Below are 9,827 nucleotides of genomic sequence, written 5' to 3' on the forward strand. Positions count from 1 at the left end.
AGAGAGCTAACTTGAGGGTAAATGTTTTCTTGCCTAAGAAAGGTAAATGTGAGTTTAGTTTATAATCTTCAAAAGATAATTTTGGTTTGTGAATAAAGGATGATTATTTGCTGAAATCGGAAGTTAGAAAAATCTGACTTGGAAATAGTTTATTTGGAATTTTGTGTATTTGCATGTATGTAAGCATTCATATATTTTTACTGTGCTCTTGCTAAAACAGTAGATTTTCATACATGGGGTTACAATTGCATATTTTGGCACCTGGGTACTCCTCCCCCCGCCTTCCCAAGCTCTCTCTAGCCAGTGAGTGTTTCTTTTTCTGTCTATCCCACTTCCTTTTCTCCGGCTCCTTCCAGCTGCCAGTGTCTCCTGCTCACCCCACTCTCACAGACTTACAGCTCTTTTTCCTGGTGGCAGCAACAGCCGTGGGTCAGAGCTAAACATCCTCCTCTCTCACCCACTTCCAGGTGGCTTTCCCTTCAGATAGCAGACAAGAATGCTGTTTGTCAACTGGGTTTTTGAGACATTAATGCAAAGGCTGAGACGCATAGGAGCAAAGGAAAGTAGCTGGGGAGTAAGAAGCCAACAGATTGGACAGAGATCAGTCCATACTGCACTTCATTTGATGTATCCACTTTGGAGGGCTCCAAACAGTTACCACTTGCTTATACTTTTGCCATTGCAAAATTAGTCTCCAGCAAAACTTCTCAAATGTGACCACATGCAGCATTTTCCTGCAGTGATTCAAGAAAACTCAGGTCTTGACCAGAAAGCGTTCTCACACATATTCCCAGGCGCATGCAGATGATTTCTTGTTCTTTCTCCTTCTGTCTATCAGTTTCTTGTCCAGTATATTCTTTAAACTTACTGGGATCTGATCCTGTAAAGCCCCTACCTTTGCTTAATGTAATCATTCATGACTAGCTCCAAAGAACAGCTTGGTCATGAAAAGCTCAGAAATCTGTGTCAGCTTAAGGTTGTTTGAATCAGATTTCACAAGTTTCAAGGCAACTTGGGATGTTACTTTTTTTTTTTTTTCCCCTATTTTTCTTCTCTCTTTTTTGTTTGTTTGTTTGTTTGTTTTTGTTTTTGTATTTTTTTCTTTCCCTCCAGCTTTAGCTTTAAGTGTGGATGTGCTGGTGTTTCTAGCTGTGTTTCCAAGGAAGTATTCAGGCCGGGGTGGAGGTGTGGGGCTGGGTATCCTTGATTTACTGCTCTCTGTTCACAATCCATTTTATTAAGCGCAGGCAGGGCATATTTGCACACCATTTGTTCAGCATTTGAGCCATGTGCTCTCTACTGTCTGCGCTCTCATGAGACACATTGCTTTTCCCCAGACTGCGCATCGCCGAACTCCAATCTATTTATGTTTGGCTACGACAGAAGACAAGTACGAACTCCAATTACTTTCCGCTCCTTACATGCTGCAAGTCACAGAATGATGGATTCCTTTCATTTTTCTAACCTTCTGGTTCTCGATTCATTCACCACATGAGAGGTCCCTGGTTGCTTATTGAGCAGAGGATGAAAGAATCCTCTTTTGGCAGCTGAGCTCACATTTTAGGTGCTCTCACGTATTTATAGCTGCTGCCTCATCCTATGGGTACCAAGTTCCCTTAGCCCCTAAGTCTGTACTACCAGGTGTAAGGCTGCCTGGAGGGCAGCCTGGGGGACACCTACTCCATAAGGAGAGGGTTCACACACAGCATCTCCTTTCCCCATAAGCTTTCCACTAAGTGATGGATTTTGGAGTCCTAGAAAACCAAACAAAGCCTGCACAGAAGGTAATAGTTTGGGAAGTTCAGATACTCTTGTCTTCACAATGTCTTAATCTCATGTCCTATCGGTCTGAAAGATTTTAACCTAATTTTAATATTAATTGGACTGGTTGGGTGCAATGCTTTGGAATGATCTTTATTTATTTTATTTTATTTTATTTTATTTTATATTTTATTTTATTTTATTTTATTTTATTTTATTTTATTTTATTTTATTGCTGTCACAAAAATGCCAGACCCCAGAATCTCAGCTTTCCATGGACACAGATAAAATCAGTCCACTCCCGATGTTGGCTATGAATGTATGGAGTAGAGCAGGTCTTTTTTTTCCTGGGCCTTGTTTTATTGCTGACCTGGTGCAGGTTCATGTTCCTGCTGTGACTCCAGTGTATGCTCTCCACCTTGCTGATGTCTGAAAGAACCAATGTGCAGCAAATGGTATAACCTTTCTGCACTTATTTTGCCTTTTGAGAAATTATAACTAATGAGACCAGTTATCAGCCATTTGTAGATGATTGTCTTATATATATATATATATATATATAAACTCCCACATAATCCATAATCTGTTTTCTGGGTTATACAGAAGTTTGACCAGCTCCCTGGTTGCCTGTAGCATTTTGCAACATCAGTGTCACTAAATTTCTCTGCTGTGCAATATTGCATGCAGGAATACAACTTAAAACAAGGTCCTTCTGGTTTAATGCTTTATCATCCATCACAGTTCCAAATCCTTGCTGCAGAAAAACAACTGAAATTGGATAGTCAGGTTATTTCTGTCCTGCTAACTGGAAGAGGGCTGGAGTTAGGAGGCACTGAGTGGCAAACAGCCTTGTGGCTTAAGCCTGCCTCTCTCTCAAGCAGAAGATAACTACCACGCCTTTCTAGACCCTATAAGGTGCCCCATCAGGCTCCTTTTTTTTTTTCTGTTTCTGAGTTCAAACTACTTGAAATAATGCGAGGGCAGTGCTGCAGCCCACTAAATTACGTTTTTATCACATGAAATTGAGAGTACGTGCTGCATGCCCTGGGGCTTGATGACGAGAGCTCCTTCAAGCAGGTGAAAACAAAGCTGGAGAGAGAGCTAAAACAAACCTGGGTGGGCAACGGAGGTCCAGGCCTGAGCTTCTGCCTTCTTATTTTTCATTCATCCCTCTTGATAGAGAGCGGTAAATTTGGGAGTAATCTGGCAGCAGAAAACATTTTTAATTTGTTTACTAATCCCTGAAACAGCTGTCTGATTTACCATCTATTGTCACCTATAAATGCATTTTTGAATTACTACTTATTTAAATTTTCTCTCTCAACTCTAACACTTCTACCACAACACTATGAATAAGAAAAGGTCACTTTATTTAAACCTAATTAGCCTTATTATAAACATAAAAAGTAATACACTGAATTAGTATTGAATGTCTTGGATTGCAGTCCAGTGTTTTGCTGCCTGTGGACTAGTATCACTTTATTCTCTTTCTGCTTTTCTATCTTGCTATTTTTATTTTTCCAGTTTGGTTGAAATTTACATTTAAAAAAAATAACTTTTTTTTTTTTTTTTTCCAAATATACAAGCCAAGTAGAAATGCTCCCATGATTTATTTGAAAACAACCAAAGAAATTTCCTCAAGTTTGCTCTTGTTCTCTGGAATATGCCATCTGTACATTTGCAGAATTTTGCTGATGTCTGAGGCTGTGAAACAAAGCAGCTCAATAAAAAAGATAATTGAGAACTCTATTGGCCCAGCTGTGCTGTGAGACTTGCTGAATGTGAAAATTTTCCCCCAAATACATAAATTGCTTGTTACAATTCATTCAGTTTTATTAATCTCGGTTAATATTGTACTGGTAAGAAAGGGCTTAGCTTCTCACTTTGAAATCAGAGGACATTTTCCTGCTGTCAGCAATAAGATTAGTATTATAAATAGTTTTTTATACGACAATTTCTTTTTAAGCCTTTTTTAGGAGGTGACGATTTCAGTGTATGCTGGTGTTTGTCACTGTGCAGTGTAAACTTCTTTTACACAAAGCAACGATGCAAGCAATGTTTCTTCTACTAAAGGTTTGCTAGCTGTATCTATTTCAAGTACAGTATATATAGTCTACATGTAATTGGGAATAATATTGCCCTGCAGTGTTTGCTCAGTGGTGACATATTTTGTCTTTGTTCCTCCTGGGAGATCTACCATGAAGGAAGTTTATAACTCTTTTTGGTATTTCTGTGCCTCTGTTAAAAGGATGGTTCCAAGTGACTTTGGCAATATCAACAACAAATGGATAGGTGATGCTGCATTTGCTTACTGAATGTTCCAAATGATGCATCTCTTGTCAGCATCCCTGACTGGCAGCCAGGAACAGGCCAGGACCAGGAGCACATGGCTGTTTCATCCTAATTCAGAGGGACCAGAGAAGTGACACACCTGACTTCCTAGTGGCTTTTACATCATGTTATCATATGTACTTGTGAAATCTTCATAAAATATAAACCAAGCAGAAGTTCTGCTTTAGGGGTAGGGGAGCTTTTTTTGTTTTATTTTTGTTGGTTTTGCCCAGGTATCAATGACACTTGTGAAAATGAAAGACGGAGAGCAGAGGAAGCTCCAGTCGGCATCTGCTGCCCTCCGCTTGCTAGCCAAATGCCCAAGAACACAGATGGCCTTTATGACTGTTATGGGCTGGAGACACATTCAATGAGAAGTAATTTAAGTTCTTACAGAGAAGGAAAAAAAAAGTATATGAATGTGGGTTTGCTCCCAACACGAGACAGTCTGAATCAACAATGGGAACGGGCCAGTTACCAAAGAGTCTGCTGGAGCAAGTTCCCGCTGCCAGGGCAGGATCTCCTCTCCCTCTTGGCCATTAGAGGGAGGAAAAAATAACAGACTCTAAGAGCCACTAAAATAAGGACCAACACCAAGAATGTACCATGGGTTTAATACCAGCTCCTCCCCTCGAAGTAATTATAGCTGATGTTGCCCAATGGTTACCGATGAACTATCTTTCATCGTGGTCTTTTGTTTGGAGTCAGTAGTTTGGATTGAACATCAAGCCTAGCACATGCCAGCCGGAGTCTCACAGAGAGTCAAATAGGACCGAAGGTGACAGTGAGCATTGTGCTGCTTCAAGCCATGGAAACAGGCAGACAGGTTCAGGCTCCCCCAAAGCCCTTCCTACGTGTTTGTTTCACATAACATAACCTTTACCCAAAAGTTCACCACAGCACTAATTTTAAAATGAGAAAAGGCCAGGCTGAACGAAATTCTGGTACTTCACATATTATCTCGACTCCCGCGTACTCGGAAATGTGGTACTTGCTAAAAATGTATCAGTAAACTCAGAAGTTTTCTTTGCATTTCTTCATGTGACCTAGATTTAGGTGATGCAAGTAACCCTTGCAACAGCCTGTTCACCTAACCTGTTCCTACTTGTGTGCAAAGGAGATGATGTATAACCAACACCATGAATCCCCCCAGCAGTCACATTTGTAGGTCAATTATTTTTTTGTTACGAGGAAAATTAACTCAGCACTTGCCTCTGAAGGCTCAAGTTCTGCATCACTCCTTTATTTCAGTGAGGCACACTTGGTGTGTCTTCTGCCACAGAAGTGAGCCATTCATTAGATGCCTGGCTCCAAAGCCATGGACGTGGTCACGTACACCTTTCCACATACAGAAGCCTCCATTTTATTTGTTTCCATGGTTAAGCAATAAAAACCTTTCTGCTCCAATAATATTTCTTTACTTGTTCATCATTTTGGGTGTGATGTCAAACAGTGCTCTCTGTTATTTGCAATGTCTAAGGCAGAACCTTATTTAATGCAGTGAAATGTTTGGAAAGTTAGTAGGTGATCCCATGGAGGTCTCTGCAAATGGTCATTGCTACAGGACGTATTCATTAAGGTTTTGATGCCTTTGCTAGCACTGGCATGTACTTCACTAGAATCAAAGCATTCGAGAGGAAAACCGTACCCAGAAAACCCAGCAGAACATTTCTGTGTAGAAGGGCCCATCATGTTTTTTTTTTTTTTTTTTTTTTTTTTTTTTTTTTTTTTTTTTTTTTTTGTTTTGTTTTTTTTTTTTTGTTTTTGTTTTTGTTTTTGCTTTCAAGGATGCAAATTTTTCTGATTTTGCCCATGGTCAGAACCGGACCCACCTGAGAAAATCCTGCTGAATCTGGGTAGAGAGGTGGAAAGAAAGTGTGCTGGTGCTCTGTGCTCCAGAGGCAATAAGCCTGTTGTAATTAATACCAAATCCAGGCTCTTTCTAACACATTGCATTTACTCAATGCTTAGGGGTGCCATGAAGTAGGAGAACAGACAAGCAAGGACCATGTTCCTTTGTAACTGTCCACTGTTTGCGTGAGAAGGAAAAAAAGGCAGCTGTGCTCTCCCCATCGTTCCTTTCAACCACCGTTTGCAGGGCTTTACAGAAGGGCCCTCAGGCCTTTTTTTTATTATTTTATTATTTTTTATTTATTTTTTTTATTCACAGGGGCTAAGCTGCAAAGTATTGATGAGGACTTGAATCTAGGAGATCGAGTGCTCCTAAAGACATATATATATATTGTCCTGAGCTTTCTAAATTAGGCGATACTCTTAACTTTTCAGGGTCCAGAAGAAAGGAGTAATGATTCAAAGTTACAGTCCAGTTCACTTTTCATGAAGAGATTTCCAAATTTTACAATGCTGCACTGAGCACAATGGGTGCAGGCTACCTGTAAAACTAGGTCACATCTTCAAGCTCTAGCTTAAACTAGGTCATACTTTCTGACTGGTGAAGAGGGGGAGTATGAGTTTCAAAAGCTGGTAAATTATCATTTCCTGGAAAAGCCCCAACATGATTAAGTGCTATCCAAAAAATCAACTGAACCAGCTTGACACATAAGAGGAAGTTCATAAAACGTTACTTTATCTTCCTCCGCCTCATGAAAATGGAAATGTATTTCCCTTTCAAAATAATGGATGGTGCAAACATCAATGCTGCTTGTGGCTTAAGCTGCTACTGAGTCATTTAAAGTTTTGTGAGCAGGAACATTCAAAACAGACTTTTCTGGGTCCATTCCTATAAATTGCGTAAGTAAGTGGGAGGTTTGCTCTGCAAAATTGGAAGTCACTTGGGTTTTTGGGGGTCAGAGAAGAAATTTAGAACATCATTTTCTAAAATCATCAACAAATCATCTTAGTGCAAATAACCCTCCCAATATCAACCAAAGTAGGTAGCTCTTGAACACTAATCATCAAAAACTAGAATAGTCAGTAGATTCTTTGGACTTACAAATGGGAAAATGAGCCTGATATGCCCACCACATCCATGGAATCAATTGACCCGAAATAACTCTGTGCAAGAAAGAGTTGCTATCTGCGGGTTCTCCTTAACATTCCCATTATGCCCTGCTTCAGTGTCATAGCAAACAATAACTGGGACATTAATTCCTTAGGATCATAAATAATACACCTGGCCAAATGTATCCGAATACAGAATATCAATGGTAATGAATAATCTGGCTGAGATTTTTGAAGCTGAACTCGAGAGTTTAGCTGCTAATTTTGCTGAGAGCTGAACACTCAGAATTCCTTCACTGTCTTAGAAAAACCCAGACTAAACTTTTCTCCACCAAATCTGCCTGCCTGCTCTGTGAAAAGGGAGGCATCCTGAGTGCTGCCTGTAAGGGAGGACAAACAACACCGGGATGGCTGATGGGGAGGGAGGAAAGAGGTGGTAGGGGGGCTTTCTGCTGACTTGAAATCCCCTCTAACTGGCACAGCAACAGACCTCCTGCCTCTGCTCAGGATTTAGGGACCTTCCCTTGCTTAGTGCATTGGTACCTGCTTCTCATCAAGAAAGGGGTAGATACTGAGATATTTGCAATATCTGAGCTGGCCACAGTTGCTGAACCAAAGGAAGTACCTGCATTAACGAGGACCTATGCTGCTTATCTCACTCTGAGCCAGCATAAACAGGGCTAAACTGCACTAGAAATCAGCCATTGGCAGGTTGGAGCTGTGTAACACAGCAAGGCAGCTGCACTACCCGGAATTTCCTCTTCTTTTGAAATACATAATAAAAATCTGAAGCAGGAAACGGGTTATCTGGTAAAATTTCAAATGGTGCTGTTATCTGGTATAACCTCAGAGCATGCTACAGTTCATCATCTGCCTTCCAGTCCTTAAATCAGCTCAACTGTGATGAACTGTTATACATTTTAATTCTCCTAGTAGAAATCCACGTCATTATCTGTGTGTTATTTCTCCAAAATGCCACTTTTGGCTTTCAGATAAGAGGTGAAAACCACAAGTATTAATGTAAATTAAGGAGTAGGTTTATAGTGAAATATACATACATATATACGTCTTCCTTTACACATTTTCCAGATATATAGTCACAAATGAAAAAATTCACTTCTGAACTAAATGTTCCTTCTGGTTCCCTGGAACTGCAATAGTACAAAGGGTCAAAGAAGGTTCTTGAGCTGTCTGATAAAAGACATCTCTTAATAAATGCTTAAACACTATAGATGTCAGAAAAATGCTACCAATAACTGGTTAGAAAAAATGGACTTCCATCAGCAGGGAAAAACAGTCCTTGGCCTTTCAAGTGCCAGCCTCATGAGGCTTAGATTTCTGAAACTTTGTTTGAATCCTATGTAAGGGTATAAACAAGACCAGAAGATGTAAGATGAGATGTGGATGAGACTGAAGAGTCCCTGGGCTGCCCCTAGAAAATGAGGTGCAATTTAACACATATCAGAGTGAAGAGTGTTGCAAGATGCCAGCGTAGTGTTGAAACCACCTCAGCTTCAGTCCTCTAAATGAGGCTTGAAAATCCAGTCTCTTCAAATGGTCAATAGAGACAGCAGATGCCTTAGGTGGGACCAAACCCATTGTAAAAGAGGAGGTGGGAAATGTGGAAAGAAACTCCCTGTATTGTGCCGCTGCTGCTGCTTCCTACCAAGCTCTGCAGCAGGCATGTATCTCAGCAGGATGGCCAGGAGTCTGTCTGTGGGCTGGTTCTCATACTTGCCCATGGACCCCTTTTATGTAGCAAAGTAGATATGCTTGATGGACTCGGAAGAAGCAACACGTCGTCTTTTTGGCCTGGGGAAAGGTGGTTCCTTAGAAGAAAAGCTTGTGCATTAAAAAACAAAACAAAACAAAACAAAAAAAAAAACAACTAAACACAGAAAACACACAACATGCTAAGTAGTGGTGAAAACTACAAAAGCAATGTCAAGAACAAAATCAACCTCAGGAGGAAGGTTTATGGCTGGTCACCTGAAGGCTCTTGATGGGGGTACAAGGTGAAATCAGTTGGTGGCTCCTACTGGGCTTGACTATAGGAGGGTATGAGGGTTTGGTCCCCACAGCTCCAGCAGCAGCAGCAGCTGGGGTTGCACACCTTCTCCTCCAGTCCTGCTCTTTGGAGATGTGCTGAGCAGGATCCAGCAAGGCAGAGGGCTGAGGAGCTCCCCTTTCCTGCTGGACACTCATAACCAAGGGAGATAAACAGGCTGAAAGCCACGTGGCCTTTAGCTTCCCTGTTGGCAGGCTTTTGGTGGATTTGACTTTTTGCCACTGTGAAACACAGCTGAAAGAGCTTTCCAAGTCAGCAGCTGGGCTGCTGTCTGCTCAATTTGTTTGACAGAAAATTAAAAGAATTTTGAGCAAAACTGAAAATTTTCTTGTAGAAAATTGCCTTTTTGTGATAACAGAGTTGTTTTCCCACTAAAATATTTCAAACTATCTTTGTGTTATTGGTGCAAGGTTTACATAATCAACTGAAGCAACAACTCCATTTGGGCTGAATCTCTCAAAGATGTAGAATTCTGGAGAATCGTGAGTGTCCAAGATGTTTTGTTCCATTTTGCCCTTCACATTCATCGCCATTTCCAATTGTACTTTTCTCCAGCATGCTCTAGCAATGTCTTTATATGCCTTCCTGTCTCTGCCCCCTCCTTCAATATATATCCATTTGACATTTCAGTCAAGATTTCGCTATTCAACTGGAGAGGCCTCCTACTCCTACTCCTACTCCTACTCCTACTCCTACTCCTACTCCT

The 9,827-nt window shown here is 40.8% G+C and overlaps 1 long non-coding RNA gene across 1 annotated transcript in view; it reads right to left on the reverse strand.

The window, feature by feature from the left end:
* The window catches only part of LOC118164619, a 49,667-nt gene that overhangs the window by 10,082 nt on the left and 29,758 nt on the right, over positions 1-9,827 (reverse strand). The window contains exon 2 of the long non-coding RNA XR_004749573.1: positions 2,874-2,964. This is a non-coding gene — a long non-coding RNA (uncharacterized LOC118164619). The remainder of the gene's footprint in view (positions 1-2,873; positions 2,965-9,827) is intronic.

This window comes from Oxyura jamaicensis, chromosome 1 (genome assembly GCF_011077185.1).
Source record: "Oxyura jamaicensis isolate SHBP4307 breed ruddy duck chromosome 1, BPBGC_Ojam_1.0, whole genome shotgun sequence".
Classification (NCBI taxonomy): Eukaryota; Metazoa; Chordata; class Aves; order Anseriformes; family Anatidae; genus Oxyura; species Oxyura jamaicensis.